This window comes from Dendrobates tinctorius, unplaced genomic scaffold (assembly GCF_039654945.1).
Source record: "Dendrobates tinctorius isolate UK_male_01 unplaced genomic scaffold, ASM3965494v1 ptg000093l, whole genome shotgun sequence".
Lineage (NCBI taxonomy): Eukaryota > Metazoa > Chordata > Amphibia > Anura > Dendrobatidae > Dendrobates > Dendrobates tinctorius.
The window spans coordinates 22,778,998-22,799,677 of NW_027361761.1; positions in this window are offsets into that span (position 1 = coordinate 22,778,998).

Consider the following 20,680-nt stretch of genomic DNA (forward strand, 5'->3'; position numbering starts at 1 on the left):
GCGTGTCGTTACGGATGCGGCGATACTAAATATGTGTACTTTATTATTTTGTTTTTTTATTTACAAAAAAAAAGAATTGGGGAATTTTTTTTGTTTTTAATTTTAGGAATTTTTTAAAAATTATTTTTAAACTTGATTTTTTTTTTAACTTTATTTAATTGTTCCAGGAGGGGACATCACTGTAAGGTTTCAGATCGCTGCGATCTGGCAGGCACTGAGGAGGCTTTCTCAGCGCCTTCTCTCAGCAGGCACTGAGGAAGCCGCCTCCCTGCAGGACCCCGAAGGCCCCCGCGGCCATATTGGATCCGGGGGCCTGCAGGGAGGAGACCCTCGGAGCAGTGCCAGCACATCGCGCTGCTCCGAGGGTCTCAGGAAAGCACGCAGGGAGCCCCCTCCCTGTGTGATTCTTCCCGGTGCACTGCGATCATGTTTGATCGCAGTGTGCCGGGGTTAATGTGCCGGGGGCGGTCCGAGACCTCCCCTGGCACATAATACCGGGTGTCAGCTGTAATAATCAGCTGACACCCGGCTGCAATAGCGGCGCTCCCCCCGTGAGCGCCGCTGATCGCGCTGACGTACTATCCCGTCCCTGGTCATACAGGCCCGGGTACCATTAATGGAATAGTAAATCAGATGTCAGGAAGGGGTTAAATTTTTTTCAAGCTGCTGTTATAAAGTATTCTAATTTACTGAGGTAATGACTTTTGGGTTTTCAATAGTTGTAAGCCATAATTATCAACATTAACAGAAATAAACACTTGAAATAGATTACTCTGGTTGTAATAACGATCTAATATGAGTTTCACTTTTTGAATTGAAGAGCTGAAATAAATTAACTTTTTGATGATATTCTAATTTTGTGAGATGCACCTGTAAATTTTTGTGGTATATAATACTTAAAGAAATACAATTTAACACTTTTTTTTTTTTTTTTTATTAAACTACTCACCAATAGAGTATTCCATGCCGTGGGGTACATTTTTGTGATATCTTAACACTGCCAAAAATCGTTTAAAATTTTTGCTTTGTTAAATCTCTCACCCATATAGTATTCAGTGGTCTGGGGTACATTTTTATGATATATAATACTCCAAAAAAAGCGTTTAAAAATATTGTTGCATTTAATTTCTCATCCATACAGTATTCTATGGTCTGGGGTACATTTTTGTGATATATAACAAAAACAAGTGTAAAGCATTTTTGTTGGCTTAACCCTTTCACAACATGCACCGTATATGTACGGTGCATGTCGTGTCTCCCCCTTTGAGGGCTCCAGCACTGAGTCCACATCTTTCTTGACACATATCAGCTGTTTTAAATAGCTGACATGTGACACTAATAGCCACGGGTGGAATCGCGATCCACCCGCGGCTCTCAATCTCTGACAGTGCCATTTAACTCACGCTTCCGGGAAACATGCTGGATATCCCAACCATCGGTGACCCCATCACGTGATCGCTGTCACCATGGGTCGGCATGACAACTTGAGGTCTCCAGCAGACCTCTATGGTTGTCACTGCCTGATTACTATGAGCGCCGCCCGTAGTAGGCGCTCACAGCAAATGAGCATTTCTGCTACATAGAGGCGATGATCATCGCCTGAATGTTGCAGAGCCGATCGGACAACTGCAGCTTCTAGTCTCCCATGAAGACTATTGAAGCATGCGAAAAGTAGAAAGAAAAAGTTTTTAAAAATATTTAAAAAAAAAAAATAAATATAGAAGTTCAAAAAAATCTAACATGCATATATTTGGTATCGCCGCGCTCAGAATTACCCGATCTACTAAGCTGTAAAAAGAATTTATCCAATCCGTAAATGGCGTAGCAAGAAAAAGTAAAAGATTGAATACACACAAAAATGGTATCATTAAAAACGTCAACTCGGCACGCAAGAAATAAGCCCTCACACAGCCCCAGATCCTGAAAAATGAGGATGCTGCGGGTCTCGGAAAATGATGCAATTTTTTTTGGAAAAAAAACAACAAAATTTGGATTTTTTTTATTTTTTTTTTTATTTTACCACTTAAATAAGAACCTAGATATGTTTGGTGTCTATGAACTCGTAATGACCTGGAGAATCATAATCGCAGGTCAGTTTTAGCATTTGGTGAAAATGTTAAAGAAAATTTTCCAAAAAACAGTTGTGGAATTGCTCTTTTCTTTCAATTTGACCGCACTTGGAATTTTTTCCCTGTTTTCGAGTACACGATATGGTAAAACCAATGGTGTGGTTGAAAAATACAACTCGTCCAGCAATAGCCCTCATATGGCCATATCGATGTAAAAATAAAAAAAGTTGTGGCTCTGGGTAAAAGGGGAGCAAAAAACAAACACAAAAACGAAAAAGGGCTTCGTCATGAAGGGGTTAAATTTCTCAGCCATTCGGTGTTCCTTGGTGTAGGGTACATTTATGTGATATCTAGCATTACAAAAACCCTTTCAAAAATTTAGCTGGGTTTAATTTCTCACTCATACAATATTCCGTGGTCTGGGATACATTTTTGTTATTGCTAGCATTTAAAAGATGCGTTTACAAATTTTTCTGGGTTGAATTATTCACCCAAACAGTATTTTGTGGTGTGCAGTACATTTCTGTGATGTGTATCATTTCTAAAAAGCGTTTCAAATTTTTTTTCTGGGTTAAATTTCTCAGCCATACAGTATTTCATGTTGTGGGATACATTTATGTTATATCTAACACTACAAAAAAAAGCTTTTAAACATTTTTCTGGGTTTAATTACTCACCAACACAGTATTCCATGGTCTGAGGTACATTACTATCTATCCCTCCGAAAAAGCATTTAAAAATCTTGGGTTAAATTTAATAGCCATTCACTATTCTGTGATCTGTGGTAACTTTCTGTTATATCTAACCCTCCAAAAAAACATTCAAAATGTATTTTCAAACAGCTACTCATCCATAGAGTAGTACATGTTCTGGGGTATATTTCGGTGGTATATAACACTTCAAAAAAGTTTTCAAAAATGTATGTGGATTAAATTATTCATCCATAGAGTATAGTGTCTTCTTGGATACATTTCGGTTGTATATAACTCTCAAAATAAATTGTTACAAAATGTATCTGTTATATTGCTCATCTATAGAATTTTGTATGTGCTTAGGTAAATTTCGGTGGTATCTAACCCTTCAACAAATTGTTCAAAAATGTATCAGTTGTAAGATGGCCGCTGGACAAGTCCTGTGTCATCGCGGCTATTTGCTGCGGTGATGTGAGATTGGAAGTATGCTCCAGCACCTATAGTGCTGAGAGAGTTATTAGGCCAGGTTTTATAAGCAGTCATAAGAGATGGGTGGGAATGACTGCTCACATATCCCAAGCCCAGGGGCGTGGTTTGGCTAATAAAATGGAGGCCAAATGTCTCAGTGTCTGTGGCTGGAGGTGTGGAGACCTCCAGGGTGTATTGCTAAAGACACTGACTTGAGCGGGCAGACCCTCAGTACTATATGGACTTTTATTTTCTGTTTGTTTTCACTTTGTGCCAGAAAAGGCTGTTCATTTGTTTTGCTATCCAGTGCAGTTTAAATAAACTTGCTGGGACATTTAAACAATACCGCTGCCTGTGCCTACCTCAAACTGCAGCTCAGTGATTACAAATCTCTACACAGTATTATATTGCTCATCCATAGAGTTTTACATATTCTTGGGTAAAATTCAGTGGTATCTAACCCTTCAACAAAAATAAAATGATGCTCCATAGATTATGCCCCCCTAAGATGCTCCATAGATTATGCCCCCATAAGATGCTCCATAGATTATGCCCCCATAAGATGCTCCATAGAATATGACCCATAAGATGCTCCATAGATTATGCCTCATATGCTGCTGCTGTAAATAAAAAAAAAAAATTACATACTCATGTGCATATTCATGACTTTAGTGAGCGGTACCCTGTGACCGCTGAAGGAAGGGAGACCATGGGAGAAGAGGGGGGGACTGCAGATACCGTGCCGGGGGGGGTAAGTATGATCTGACACCTCTGCCGACCCCCTGGCGTATATGACTCGCGTATAAGCTGAGAGGGGAACTTTCAGCCCAAAAAAATGGGCTTAAAATCTCGGCTTATATGCGAGTGTATATACGGTATATATTTTTTATTGATTCAGTTACTGATCCATACAGTATTCTGTTTTCTTTTACATTTTGGTGTTATATAAAAATCCCAAAAAACTTGAAAAATTGTTTATTGATTCATCCTTACAATGGCAACACTGTTCTTTTTACAATTTGCTGTAATATTAAACTCTAAAAAAAAAAAAATATCCAAAACTTTTTAGGGATTCAATGATTCATCCATACACTGTAATGCGGTTCTTGTTACATTTCGCTGGTATATTAAACTATTTACCAATATATCTCAATAAACCTAAAGGTATAGCACTTACCCATGTGGCACACAAATATAATTAGATAACAAAGGAAAGAAAAAGAGGGTGCCGGGGATGAAATATGACAATCATTTGAAAAAGTAAAATTTTATTGTATAAATTTATTAAGAACATGTATATGCAAAATTATTACAGCAAACATAAAAAGACAAACAGACACTTAAAAAAAAAATACATACATGATACATACATTCATGTGCGTGCATACATATAGCCATATGTGTGTATGTGGTAGGTGAGTTAATCATGGAATTTTCACCAGTACATGTGTACAAGGAGAGCACTTTCACAGGTGATTAAAAAAAGTATGATCCTATAATAGTAAGTAAAATAATTGCTTGTATGCATGAACATGAAACATTTAATATATTTGGCTGATAGTTATTTGTACAAATATCTCATAGGTGTATATAGTAATAAATAGTAGTAGTAAAGTAAAATTAACACATACCCAAGGGAAGAAATTAGTATTTCATGACATTTACAAATTGCCTCTTCAGAGAAAAAGAGGACTTGAACTCTATAGCGCCACCTGTTGGTAGTAGCTATCCAACAAGTCACAATCAACCCTTTAACGAGTCTTGTAATATAACTTAGGATAAAAGCCAAATCAGATTCTCAATTTGCAGACACGGTGTTTCGGGCTAATGGCCCTCATCAGTGCAAAGTATGAGAACTGATTTGGCTAGGTGAGAAGCTCTGGACTGAGGTCTAAGGGGTAAGGTTTCTCCTTGTGGAGAGTGACATGCCAGCTCTGGCTTGTCAAAGTAAGGAGGCTTATTCGCCGTGCAATGCTCTTCTGGGAAATTTAATATGCAAATTGCCTCTTCAGAGAAAAAGAGGAAAAAGTTCAAGTCCTCTTTTTCTCTGAAGCAATAGACTGAAGGGAGATCGCCAGCGCATGCGTTTTAGTATAAAGGAAGTAATTGCAGTAAATGCTCACATATTGCTCCATAACACAAACAGCGCGTGTAAAATAAGTTCAGACCGTTACAATATTAATCGTTCGACTCTTGTTTCCCGGCCTCTTTACAGGAGAACGATGGGCACAGAACCATCACTAGTAGATTAATCTGTCCACATATAATATCATGTTATCAGCAGCATATCTGCAATGCAATCACTCGATGAATAGGCAGCATTTTGCTTGTTTAGTATAATGCACCTCATAGTCCTGCATATAATATACATACGTACCTGATCCCTCTACCAATCTACCCCTGATGAAGTAGTGGTGAAACACGTGTCAGGTCCTGTAGTAGGTGAGCTCATCACTGTCCTGAAATACTAATTTCAGGGGGGCACTGGCACAGAGCCCGAATGACTCACGAGTCCCATAGTGGCTGCATGGTCTGCCGCTGTTAGCGGCACATCACTGGCTGGGTGCCCTAGGCAGATGCCTAGTCTGCCTGCCCCCAACGCTGGCCCTGTTGCCATCGGATATGTAAAGAAAATAGATGATAAATCCATATTCCAAAGTGGTACCGTGGTGTATGTGAAATAAAAGCTGTAAAAGAAGGAAGAAAGGAGATTACAGTATATGTAAGCAACAATCATGTAGTTTGTGCTAACCAGGCAAGCATGATCATTAAAATTAAAAGACATATATACAGAGAAATGCAAAAAAAAAAAAAGCAATAAAAATAGAAACTAAATCATAAAACCTGCTAAATTGATAACGCACAAGATGTATTTGTTCAACCCCTGTGGGTTCTGCATTTTTAGTTTGTATGTCCCTCCACTTCTTTTTGGGCTAAACATCTCTTCAAATCTCCACCGCAATTAGATGTCCATATGCTGTCAATAACGTGTATTTTCAGTAATGTCTCATTGCATCAATGAAATTTCTGAGGATGGGTTTCAGATCTGAACATGTGGTTGCCTCTTTCGCCAGTCTTATGTCTCGTATTCTTCTCTTCAGTTCCCTTGAGGTCATAAATACATTTATTTTGCAGGGGCATGTTGTGTAATACATTACGCCACTTGTACTGCAGTTAATTGCATGTGTAAATTGATAAGTGCGAGTTCCTTCTGAATTTTGTAATTCTGTGGTCGTAATCATATTAGGACAGACCACACAGTGGCCACATGGTGAACTACCCAATTTTTGGCTTCGGGATCCAAAGATAGAGGGTACTTTATTTGTTTGATAAGAGCTATGCACCAGAAGGTCTTTGAAATTACAAGACCTTCTGAAGGTCATAGGGGGATACTTTGGCAGATGTTTCTTAAGGATATTGTCACACAAAAGTACATGACAATATTTCTGAAGGATCGTACATACCTGGTAAACTGTAAAAAAAAAAAAAAAAAAAAAGTTTCCAAAAATGTTTATGGATTCAATGATTAATGCATACAGTTCAACATACTTTGTGTAAAACTACGGTGGGTTCAAATTTTTAAAAACCGCTTGGCCTGATACAGTTCACAAAATATTTTTGGTCAAAAAGTTGACTATTGTCATATTTATTTGTAGAACCAGCTTTGTGTGAAATTTTGTTGGTTTGAAATAAAAGCCAAGCTTTACACTCTGCATAACTTTTAGGAGTGTAGGAGTACCACAACTATACTTTGCTCGCAATAATTGAATAAGGTACTACAGTTGGTGCCTTCAGGGGTGTATGGATGATCCTGCTTGTGACTTTTGGAAGGCTTTGCACTCAGTGCATAGCCTTTGAGTCTTGGAATACCACTACATGACAATTTGAAAAGAATGATGGTTTCTTTTTTATTGTTATAAAAAAAAAAAAAAAACCTTTTTATCCGTGCAACGAATTTTATTGCACGAATTTTATGCATGCATTTTTTAGGGAAAGTTTTTTGTTTTGTTTTAGAAAATATGAACACTTAAGTTTTATGTTTATTTGTATATGATATATATTTTAATTGGATCATATTAAAAAAATGGTTTTAAATTATTCTCAAAATATATCATATATATGAATATTTTCTCATTGGATACTTTTTTTAGATGTTTTTTGCATCATTTCCTGACGGGCAGTGGGTAGATGTATTGGAATCTAGCATGCCCTTTATGCTGACAGGTGGGGGGAGGTGTGGTTTATGCCACATATAGGGTTAGGCGCAGCAGGGTCTGACAGCCCTGATGAAGAAGGTCCGCAGACCTTAGAAACGCGTTGGCTTCTAGTTTGGCCTGCACGCGCCCCCTTCCTCTTTTCCCGGTGACGTCACCTGGTTCTTCTTCCTCCTTGCCGCTGCACGCCGGCGGCGCCTCTCGGCCGGAGCGCGCCGCCATCTTTTTCAGCGTGTCCAGCGGCTGACAGCTGAAGGGACGCTCCCACACCACCGTCTACAGGAGGGACGCCTCCTTGGTGTTGCGTCTCTGGTTTCCATCGGGGTACAGCCATTTTTACACATGGCACATGCTGGATTCATCTGCAGCCCCACAGTACACAGGAAGTAAGTACAGCATTCATTCATGACCTACTTAGGTGGTCATTGCAGGATATAGTCAGTCAGCGCAGGTGCAATTTAATTCTTGATTTTTTGTTATTTACTTTTCCTTGGGTGTGCACAGACCCTGGACATTCGCCAGCAGCGGCTGTATTGCATATATCCATCATTATTTGTACTTGGTAGCGCCGGTGTATATTTGTTACTCGTATCTTTCAATTTGAAAAGAATGTGTATGAGGCCATCCTTTATGCCTAATACAGGGTTTAAGTGAGTCCCTCTTACATCACATTGTTGACAGTTCTTGCATCTTTTATAAATTACCCTGACATTTCAGTTTTGGTTTACATAGATTATTAATTTTAATAAAATCCTTTTTAAATTATGCCTCATGTTCAAATCATTATACAACAAAAAATGTTTCTTAACATTTTTTTCATGTAAATTTCTCGTTGAATTTGACTGTTTTATTTGTCAGCCCTTAAAGTGGAGTAAAAGAGTGACACCATTGTTCTCAGCAGCGATCTGGGAGTCAGAGATGCTTCCAATGGGTTCCCCCATGCTGTTCTTTTTCCATCCAGCACTTTTTCCATCCATTTCCCCCCTGACCTCTTTGTAGGTTCTGCCAGAAAAATGCTCAGATTTCTCATTGAACTCTCATTATTCTTGTTACTCGAAGCAAGCATTAGGAATTGCTCATTTTGAGTAACGAGCATCTGAGCATTTTAGTTCTCGCTCATTTCTAACTATAAGGCTATGTGCCCACATTGCAGAAATGCTGCTGAAATGTCTGCAGCATTTCCGCAACTTCCTGCCGTGGGCAGGGCTGGTTTTAGGCAAAGTGGGGCCCTAGGCAAAAGTTTAAAATGGGGCCCCAAATGCTAACATATTGCAAATCACCCAGAAGCATTTCGGTTGTAGTTATGTGCGCTGTGTTCAGGCCGCTAAGCGAGTGTGATCAACAATATTGAAGTTGTTCGCTTGTTTCCCGGCCTCTTTACACCAACTGAGAAAGAATGATGGGAATCGAACAATCACGATAAGGCGCACGTCAACGCAGCGCCAAAAGGGCGGATGCGCCGGCAAAAGTGTGCCAGCGCATGACCAGAGTATCCAATGCTAAATATAGGGTATGCTGATCGCATGCAGCGTCATGCGGTCAGAGGAGGAGCTGACCGGAGGGGGCACAGCCGGAGGCGGAGCTTAGAGGCAGCCGTGCGCTGCGCCCAGTTACGCTAGTGTGAAACTAGCCTTACACCGGCGATGTGCTGTTGAGAACAATGATTTTTGTTCCGGCATAAACAATCCACTCACTTGATGAATATGCAGCATTTTTCTTGTTTAGTGTAATACACCCCATAATCCTCCATATAGTATAATATACTCCCAATAGTCCTCCATATAGTATAATACACTACCTATAGGCCTCCATATATTAAAATACACTCTGCAGTCCTCCATATAGTATAATACACTCCTCATAGTCCTCCATATATTAAAATACACTGCTCAGTCCTCCATACAGTATAATGCACTCATCTTAGTGCTCCATATAGCATAATGCACCGCCATAGTTATCCATGTAGTACAATTCATTTCCCATATTATAATGCACCCCATAAGTATTCATACAGTATAATGTATTCCCCATAGTCCTCAATTCAGTATAATGCAGTCGACATATAGCATGATGCAGCCACCTCACAGAGCATAATTCATCCACCCCACAGAATATAATGCAGCCACCCCACAGAGTATAATGTAGCCACCCCAGAGTATGCAGCCCCCATAGAATATAATATGCCCCCATAGAATATAATACAGCCTACCTCCCCATAGAAAATAATTTACCTCCCCATAGAATATAATACCCCTTCTTCCAAGAGAGAATGTTCTTACACTTTGTCCAGAAAAAGTTACCGTAGGTTTCCTATTCTAACAGAGTGATTGGGATTTCTTAAATCTGATGCAAGATCTGCTTATTTTTTCCTGGTAGATTTGATGGACACAAGGGGGCTAGGGGAGACAGGCACAAGGGTGACATAGGGTGGCTAGGGAGCAAGGGAGACAGGCACAAGGGTGACATAGGGGGACTAGGGAGCAAGGGAGGCAGGCACAAGGGGACACACAGGGACATGAAGGAAGGGGTTAAGGGCGCAAGGGGACACACAGGGACTAGGGGGCTAGGGAGACAGGCACACGAGGACACAAGGGGACTCTGAGGGCAGAGTAGGTACGGATGTACGGGGAGACGGGGCTGCAAGGGGATATGGGAAGACAGGGGAAACTTGGGAGCAGGGAAGAAGGGAGCACAGGGATTACAAGGACAGGGTAGATGGGGACACGGTGAGAAAGGGTCGCAAGGGGAAGAGAGATGAGGGAACAAGGGGATGCAGGGGAGACTTGCGAACAGGGCAGACGGGTCACACGGTGACAAGAGGCAGGGAATGCATGGGGGGTGCAGGAGGACTCAGGGCATGAGAGATGGGGAGCAATGGGGGGACCAGGGGAGGAGGGACAATGCATGTACCGGGACTCGGAGGAGCACAATGACCTGAACCTGGAGACTTATGAGGACATGGGGAACGGGAGGGAGCATGGAGCAAGGGCAGAGCATGGAGGAAACTGGCCCCTGTGACACAAGCCCCATCTGTAAGATGTGGAACATATTATAACGACACATGAATGGGCCGGGTATCAGAAAGCATGTATTCACCGTGTGTGCAAAATTACATGTATCATGTAATACAAAGTCATTGGTCCAGTGTATATAATGCTGCACAGGACAGCTACGGAAGTTACATTGCTGTATAGCCAAGCACACATACATATGTATTAAGATATACACACACATAATATAATAAAAAAATATATATATATATATATATATATATATATATACACACACACACATTAAGTATATAAATATTTATATATACGCAGTGTATATATTCATTACATTCAAACATACACGTATAACATACATACACAGATATAACATTATATATATATATATATATATATATACACTCACTGGCCACTTTATTAGGTACACCATGCTAGTAACGGGTTGGACCCCCTTTTGCCTTCAGAACTGCCTCAATTCTTCGTGGCAGAGATTCAACAAGGTGCTGGAAGCATTCCTCAGAGATTTTGGACCATATTGACATGATGGCATCACACAGTTGGCGCAGATTTGTCGGCTGCACATCCCTGATGCGAATCTCCCGTTCCACCACATCCCAAAGATGCTCTATTGGATTGAGATCTGGTGACTGAGGAGGCCATTTGAGTACAGTGAACTCATTGTCATGTTCAAGAAACCAATCTGAGATGATTCGAGCTTTATGACATGGCGCATTATCCTGCTGAAAGTAGCCATCAGATGTTGGGTACATTGTGGTCATAAAGGGATGGACATGGTCAGCAACAATACTCAGGTAGGCTGTGGCGTTGCAACGATGCTCAATTGGTACCAAGGGGCCCAAAGAGTGCCAAGAAAAAATTCCCCACACCATGACACCACCACCACCAGCCTGAACCGTTGATACAAGGCTGGATGGATCCATGCTTTCATGTTGTTTACGCCAAATTCTGACCCTACCATCCGAATGTCGCAGCAGAAATCGAGACTCATCAGACCAGGCAACGTTTTTCCAATCTTCTACTGTCCAATTTCGATGAGCTTGTGCAAATTGTAGCCTCAGTTTCCTGTTCTTAGCTGAGAGGAGTGGTACCCAGTGTGGTCTTCTGCTGCTGTAGCCCATCTGCCTCAAAGTTCGACGCACTGTGCGTTCAGAGATGCTCTTCTGCCTACCTTGGTTGTAACAGGTGGCAATTTGAGTCACTGTTGCCTTTCTATCAGCTCGAACCAGTATGCCCATTCTCCTCTGACCTCTGGCATCAACAAGGCATTTCCGCCCACAGAACTGCCGCTCACTGGATTTTTTTTCTTTTTCGGACCATTCTCTGTAAACCCTAGAGATGGTTGTGCGTGAAAATCCCAGTAGATCAGCAGTTTCTGAAATACTCAGACCAGCCCTTCTGGCACCAACAATCATGCCACGTTCAAAGGCACTCAAATCACCTTTCTTCCCCATACTGATGCTCGGTTTGAACTGCAGGAGATTGTCTTGACCATGTCTACATGCCTAAATGCACTGAGTTGCCGCCATGTGATTGGCTGATTAGAAATTAAGTCTTAACACACAGTTGGACAGGTGTACCTAATAAAGTGGCCAGTGAGTGTGTGTGTATATATATATATATATATATATATATATATATATACACACACATATATGTACAAACATACACACACTATATATAAATTGACACCCACATATATTCATACATATTTGTTGTTGTTCAGCATGGTGGCTGCAGTACCTTTATCAGATTCTCCCCTCAGCAGACCACGGGTACTGTGTCCGTGACCTCATCTGTACATGATGTCTGCACTCCCCGAGTGTCGCGTTCTTCGTATATGTGGGCCCCCCGCCAGGGGGAGCGGAGAGGTGAGAATACCCCCTCCGTAGCTGCCTGTTTATGGTCCCCGCTGCAGTCACAGGCTCTGCCAATATGGCGGCCGCCATCACCTGTGCAGATGCTGTACTGCCTGGGCCCGGCACACAGCGGACGCACGATGATATGACGTCATCACGCACCCGCTGTGTGGCAGAGGGGAATGCTGGGAGAGGGAGCGTCAACTGACACTCTCTCCTCCATCATTGCCTCCTTCAATGCAGTGGCGGGGGGAGTCTGCGCTGGGTGCAGGCGGGCCTTCCTGACCCACGGGCACCATAGTGGCTGCGGCCACTGGCTGGGGGCCCCTGGGGGGGCGGGGGCCCTAGGCAGCTGCCTGGTCTGCCAGCCCCTAACGCCGGCCCTGGCCGCGGGTAAAACGCATGCGGAATTCGCATGCGTTTTACCGCAAAACACAAACGTTTTGCAAGCGTTTTTAGCTTGCAGAATGCTTGCGCTTTCCAAGCGATTTGAAGCATCGCTTGGAAAGGTGATTGACAGATTGGTCACACTTGTCAAGCATAGTGCTTGACAAGTGTGACCAACTTTTTACTATTGATGCTGCCTATGCAGCATCAATAGTAAAAGATAGAATGTAAAAAAAAAAAAATTCTCACTTTCTGACGGTCCCTGATCTCCTCAGCGATGCTGCCAGCAAGTTCCATTCCCAGGGATGCTTTGCGCGAACGACCTGTGATGACGTCAAGCTCGCAAGATCGCGACGTCATCTCAGGTGATTTGCACAATGCATCCCTGGGACCGGAAGATGCTGGCAGCGTGGCGGAGGGCGGGAACGATTCCGGGGGCCATCAGAAGGTAAGTATATCACTTTTTTATTTTAATTCTATTTTTTACAGAGATATAGTATCCAGGGCATGGAGGAGAGTCTCCTCTCCTCCAGACCCTGGGTACCATCCGCACATGAAGCGCTCACTTCATGAGCGTAAAGTGAGCGTTTCAATGCATTCCTTGGCTGCAGAATTGCCGCTATTCCGCAGAAATAATGAACATGCTGCAGATTTTACCGCGATGCGATTCCGCAGCAGTAAAATTCGCAGCATTGACACTTCAACTGCGGAATGCATGGGGATGCGTTTTTTTAAGCGTTTCTGCTGTGGGAAAAACACGGCATGTATGTGTGTATCACCAACCAATCACGAAGTATCAGAGTGGGATGCGGATGGAGAGCTGGGCTGAGGAGGGATACAGTTACAGCAGGACAGGGCATGGAGAGCGGGGCTGTGGAGGAAGACAGTCTTCAGGACAGGGGCCTCCCAGCCCTGTCCCGGCTCAGTTGGCGCTCCCCGTCACCAACTTCGCTATCCCCCCTCTCCCCTGCAGCTTCCCAGCCTAAATTTAGGCCCCTTCAGGCCACCCAATCACAAGCACTGCTGCTCCGCTCTAGCTCCGCCCACTCTGGCAAGCTCCACCCACTCCGGTCACCCGCGCTAGGCCACGCCCCAGCAGGCTGCCCAATCACATGCGCTGCAGCTCCGCTCTAGCTCCGCTCAGCTCCACCCACACGAGCAATATGTGCACCTCTCTCTCCTGGTCCCGGCGTCAGTGTGTGGTGCATGGAGAACGGGGCAATGGAGGAAGGAAAACAACGGGGCTGTAGAGGGGGAGAGCAGGGCTGTGAAGGAAGAGAACGGGGCTGTGAAGGAAGAGAATGGGGCTGTGGACGGGGAGAGTAGGGCTGTGAAGGAAGAGAACGGGGCTGTGAACGGGGAGAGCAGGGCTGTGAAGGAAGAGAATGGGGCTGTGGACGGGGAGAGCAGGGCTGTGAAGGAAGAGAATGGGGTTGTGGAGGGACACCGGGACATGGATGTAGAGCGCGGCTGCGGAGGGATAGAACGGGACGGCGGGTGGAGAGTGGGGATGTTAAGGAAGACCCACAGTTAGGCACAATGCCCGGGCAACGCCGGGCTCTTCAGCTAGTATACTAAAATGATATGGAGAGAATGGAGGTACTGGGTATCAGATACATCAAAGGAAAAGAGGGAAGCATGAAGAAAATAGACGTACTTTGGAGAGCTGTGGAGCAAGGAGGCATGGGGGTATGTACAGGATTAGTTACCTAGTTGCCGGCTGTATGTCCAGGAGAATGGTGCTGGCAATAGCGCTAGGTATCGCAACTACTGTCGTTGCCGAGATGGGGCTTTGTGCAGTTGTAGTACTACCCGGTTAAGTGTACAGCGCCCCCAGAAGTGAAGGACCACATGGTGCGATCAGTCTCCATGCCGTGTCATTGAGGGTTGAACATGTACGTCATCTGATAGGGAGGGTGGGGGTCGCCAGTGGTGATGATTCAGTGGGCGTGGTTTAGTATGTCTGACAGTGTAGGTATCATCCGAGGATGACACGGTGGGCGTGGTATGCTCACATCTTGTCTCATGATCCCCCACGCTATGTGAGGCAACCTTAGTGAAATAAAGGTGAATGGGGACGTATAATGTCTAGATGTCTGTTGATAAGAAGGCATGTCTATGGCTGCTAAGGCAGGCTTGAGGTGTATTGCCTTCTAGGGGAGACATCTTTATCAGCAAGAAGCAATTAATTGATAATAGAGGTTAACTTGGCTTGGGGAGTTTTTTGTTTGTCCTAAAGTAGCAGAATATAGATTAAATGGTGAGGGGTATTGGTTTATCATGTATAGGATTTATTGATTATGATAAATTTAAAATATTAAAGTTCTTAAAGTCATGGTATAACATAAAATGGAGGATAATGACAGTGTAGGTGTGAGTTGTGGCAGAAATGTTTACTGTACTGTGGGCGCCAGTGGTGAGAGAGGTGACAGGCAGCTGTCAAACGATTCTAAAAGAAGGAAGAGACATAAGTTAGTTGCTGGACAAACGTTTGGGTGGTAGACACTTGGGATACTCTTAACTGGAGAGTACTTGACAGAAGGTATTTGTGCAAAGAAACTTTTTTTTATAGACATATATTCAAAGAAAACCTGAAGTCAGGGGGAAACAAATGGAATATATGAAACTAGAGAAAACTGGTGATGTCATGGTCCCTGTTGATGCCCCTGGGTTCGAGAGATTGAAGTGAAAAGATCCAAAATTCCTCATATTTTTTCATCAGTTTGACTCTATTTTGGCCCCTTCTTTAGGGAGGTATCTGTTCTAGCACTTGTAATTTTAATTGCTAAACATTATGACCTATCCGTTGATAATGGTAGGGGTAACTGTACCTTTTTGCACCTTATATTGCACTTATGCTGTGAGATCCTATCGCATACTGGTTGGGTTGTCCCTTCTATATAAAGCAGTCCGCCCGGGCTCTTAATGGCATAGATCACAAATGATGATTCGCATGTAAAAAACCCTCTGAAATAGTAGGTTACCCTTCTGCACATTTTCCCTGCTTTTGGGTACGGAGAAAAGTTTGTTTGAGGACAGTGGATTTTGGGCCTACATGCGCTCTGACTAGTTTATCTTTCAAATTGGGGGGACACCTGTGGCAAGGGAATACATGTTATTTAAATTCTTCAATTTCGGTATAGCTGTTTCTAAGAATGGACCAGTGTTTTCTGATAGTTTTATGTATGCGGTATGAACAGGGGTTTAAGTGTAGACAAGGGCGATCCTCTTTGTTTTTGGACTGTATGTCGTAGGTCTACTTTACCTGGCTTCTTTCAGAACTCTTTGGGGGTATCCCTTAATGATGAATTTGTTCTCCATTTCATATAATCTGGGTTTTTTTTCTAACTTGTTCCTTGGATACTATCCTTTCTACCCTATGAAATTGGGATGATGGAATAGCTTTTTTGGTGGCCAGCGGATGATAACTGGAGTAGTTTAATAGGCTATTGCTGTCAGTTTCCTTGGTATATAGATCTGTGGTGAGGTTGCCCCTGTCGTCCTTACACATCAGTTTGTCCAAAAAATAATTTTGTTATTGTTATGCTGCATGGTAAAAGTATGTTAATTTATGTATAGAACTCAAGTAAGGCCTGTTTCACACATCAGTTTTTTCTGTCAGTTAAAATCCGCTAAAATGGCGGACAACGGATCTGTTCCTGTACTGACCACAACGTTTGCCACCGGACCGTTGTAACGGATCCGGCGAAAAAAGAAAGAGAGAGAGCGTTTTTTTCAGGCGCCAGAACTGAGTTTAGGGTTTAAATTTCCGACACAGGCATTTCTCCCGGGCATGCGCAATAGAAAATGCGGATCCGGCCGAGGAAAAAAATGTTTCATTGTCCGTCCTGTACGCTCAGCGGACGTCAAAATCTTGGCGGATCCATAAAAAAACAGATCGAACGGATGACCATCCTGAAATAAGAATAAATTCTCCTTGAGGACCAATTCCAGTAGGTTAAAACAGAGGCGTCGTACCCATCCATCAACATCAGCTCCCCAAAGTAGTTTATCTATTGCTCTTAGGCCCTTTTCGTGTGTGATGGATGTACAGTATATAAGCTATTTACGTCACAAGTTACCAATATGGTCGTTGGTGTAAGGGATCCCAGTGTAGTGATAAGATTGATAAACTTATTGGTATCCAGTAAAAAGGACTGTGTTGTTTTAACTTGTGGTGTTACTGTACGTTCAAGTAATATGGCCAGAGGTGATAAAATGGAGTCAGTTGATGACACGATGGGTCTACCTGGTGGTTGATTTATTCTTTTGTGTATCTTTGGAAGAATATAGAAAACAAGTACTATGGGGTCTACTTTCGTTAAGAATTCCGACACTTTCTTATCAATGGTCCCTTGGTTTAGGTGGTATTCAAGGACTGTCTTAATTTTGGATGTTATAGTGGGTGTTGGATTATGTGGAAGGGCCCTATAAATCTGGGTATTATCGAGCTGATGGTGGATCTCCGCTAAATAATCCTTTTAGTTCGAAATAACTATTGCACACCCCAGGTTTGCAGTTATAATTATCAGAGTTTTGCCCCTAGATAAAGTTTCAATAGCCTCTCTCTCCTGTGTGGTTAAGTTGGCCATTTGGTGTAACGTGCCTATATTGAAGTCCCTGCTGATTTTCTATATATCCCTTTCTATTAGTACAATAAAAATCTCAACTGGAGGGTTGTCTTTAGGGGGCATATATGTACTTGGGATCTTAGACCAAAGTTCTTAAAGTTAACCGGGGTGGTCCCAATGATGCTAGATGGTCTACTAGCATTCTCTGGTTTGAAGAAATTTGCTTTAAGACATAAATTACAATAAAACCTCTGCAGGTCATTGTCTAAATTGAAGAGATTATATCTGATTGACGGGTAGACGGATAACCCCTTCTGTAATAAAGATAGATGATAAGTGTCAAGGTTTTTGGATGAAATGTTCACCACCATGTGTGTGCGTATCTGTGATCAGGTTGTCAAATGGGTTCTTGTTTCCCCTGTTGTATTGGCCCCCACGCCGGGTCTTCGTATTGTGTGTCCACAGTGGTTTTCTAAAAAAGAAGTGCAGGAAAAAGCCTGGTTGTGACCATATCTGCTGCCGTCTGAGCTTGAGGATTTTGAAGTTGTGCGGCATGGTCTGTAGGATCTTTGTGTGTCCCTCCCCTGGTAAACTCAGTTGTCGAGATAATATTCTGCATTTCTGATGAATTTTGATTGCTTCATTCTGTCACTGTCCATTTTTGGAGCCGTGGCAGAATGTGGATTCTTATAGAAACCTTTTTCCTTTTTCCCCCGGTGGCTGCTGGGGTTTACTACAACTGTAGTTGTTTTTGGTGCTGGTTTTGCCCCCCCGGTAGCTGCTGGGATTACTACACGTGTGAATTAACCAACAGGTAATGACTACTCCCCCCCTCCTTCCTATAAAAAGGTAATCATGTGCAGTAATCACTGTTGGTAATATTGTTCATTTGTTATTCAACCTTGGTGAAGACTGGACCTGCCTGGTGGAGAGGGGGTTCAGCTTGTCTGGAGCAGTGGAGTTGCTGCTGGATGCTGCTCGGATCCTTTCTCTGTTGCTTGGAGCTTTTGCAGCAGAGTAAAGCTAAGTTTTGGGTTTTAGTTGCTTTAACCCCGTGGTGTCTGTTTTATTTTCCTTTGTGTGTTATTGGGCGCAGTTCACTTTATTCCCTGTCTCACCTCCTGGGGAGGGGGTTGGTGGTTTAGCTCAGGGCTAAACAGGAGATAGGGACAGGTCGGGGACTTGGGCCTCACTACCTTCAAGAGTACCCCCAAGTTAAGGAGAATCAGGGCACCCACTTAGCCTGAGGGGCAGTTCAGGGGCCCAGGTTACACGTCTCCTGCTTTTTTTCCCTACTGCCCCGTGACGCATTCACTCTAAGTTCTGGCGGTAAAACTGTAGATTCTTTTGAGTCTTCTACTTTAAGCTTTGGAAATCCTCTGAGTACATAATGCTAGTTGAGATTCGATTGTACTTATGTGTCTTCATTTCTTCTAGATTCTTTTGCAGGAAGGAAAGGGTGAGGGTCATCAAGTCAAAGGAGCATTTCTTGAGAATATGTTCAAAACTTCGTACAATAATCTTTTTCTTTTTTGGAAAAGGTGGGTTGTAGTGGCACTCTGAGGCCCCTTGGTATTCTTTGAACACGTACAGTTGTGCTCAAAAGTTTACATACCCCGGCAGAATTTTTGCTTTTTTGGCCTTTTTTCAGAAAATATGAATAATAACACCAAAACTTTTTCTCCACTCATGGTTAGTGGTTGGGTGAAGTCATTTCTTGTCAATCTACTGTGTTTTCTCTTTTTAAGTCATAATGACAACCCAAAACATCCAAATGTCCCTGATCAAAAGTTTACATACCCTGGTGATTTTGGCCTGATAACATGCACAGAAGTTGACACAAATGGGTTTGAATGGCTACTAAAGGTAACATCCTCAACTGTGACCTGTTTGCTTGTAATCAGTGTGTGTGTATAAAAGTTGAGTGATTTTCTGGGATCCCGACAGACTCTTGTATCTTTCATCCAGCCACTGACGTTTCTGGATTGTGAGTCATGGGGAAAACAAAAGAATTGTCAAATGTAGTTGAACTGTATAAAACAGGAAAGGGATACAAAAAGATATCCAAGGAATTAATTATGCTGTAGTTATGTGTTTTTATATATTTTTTAATTTCTTTATTTTTAATACAGAAAAAGTTGGGCAACTTTAATTTTTCTATTTTTTAATTATTCTTTTTATAACATTTCTTTATTTTTTAGTAACTTTGGGGACTTCAATTTGCGAATGCTTATAGTACATACTATAAATACCCTGGTACTGCAGAATATAGAGAGATCCCTGTTATATGAAGGCAGGGCTGCCACTAGTAATTTTGGGGTCCCATACCGGCAACATTTTCGGGGCCCCCTTGAGACTCTGCCCAGGCTCCACCCCAGCCCCGCCTCCACCTCTCGAACTGTCCACAGTCAAAAGATTTTTTAAGCCACCACCACGACAAGGTAGACTCTTTTGGCCGGACCCTATTCTACTCTAACCTATTAACCATTTGTTAAAATATCCAATACAATTTAAGTATATTTTTATTTATTTTTCAATTTTAAAATGACCAATAATATCACATACAGGGGACAAATACCACCGCACCATGATCAGAAACCATATTACCACCACATAGTGACCTAAAATACCACATACAAGTAACAGATACTGCCACACCATGTCCAGACCACATAATACCACCACATAACCAATAATACCACGTACAAGGAACAAATACCACGACACCATGACCAGACCACATATTACCAACACATAGTGACCAAATAATAGCACATACAAGGAACAAATACCACCACACCATGGCTGGACAACATATTACACCACATAGTGACTGAATACTAAATTACTGATCAGTAATAAAAAAACACAGTACTAATATATCACTATAAGTGCCGTTATACACGGTAGATCTGTACTTAGTATGCAGTGTCTGTGTACAGGTAATACAGTGATGACCGGTGACATTATACACAGGAGCTCTGTATATAGTGTATAATGTAAAGGTAATACAGTGATCACTGGTAACATTGTACACAGGACCGCTGTATATAATATACAGTGTATAGTGTCAGTGTACAGGTAACACACTGACTCACCAGTGACATCTCTAGGTGAAGTCCTTCATCTTCGCTTTTCATCTTCATCCAGCACAGACTGCCGTCACTTCCAGCCAGGGCTCGTCTCTGCAGGAAATAACAGTTATCTAGAGCACTGCCTGCAGAACACATTACTTAGTTTTTTCCCAAAATCTAAACTACATCAAATGAAGAAAAAAAGCGACAGTGTTGCTCTGCACAGTAACTGGACCGCCTTCCACATTTAAAACCGCATCCTCAATACATCACGGCAGTAATGATATCCCCCATCCTGGCCCCCGTGTGTCTCATTCCTG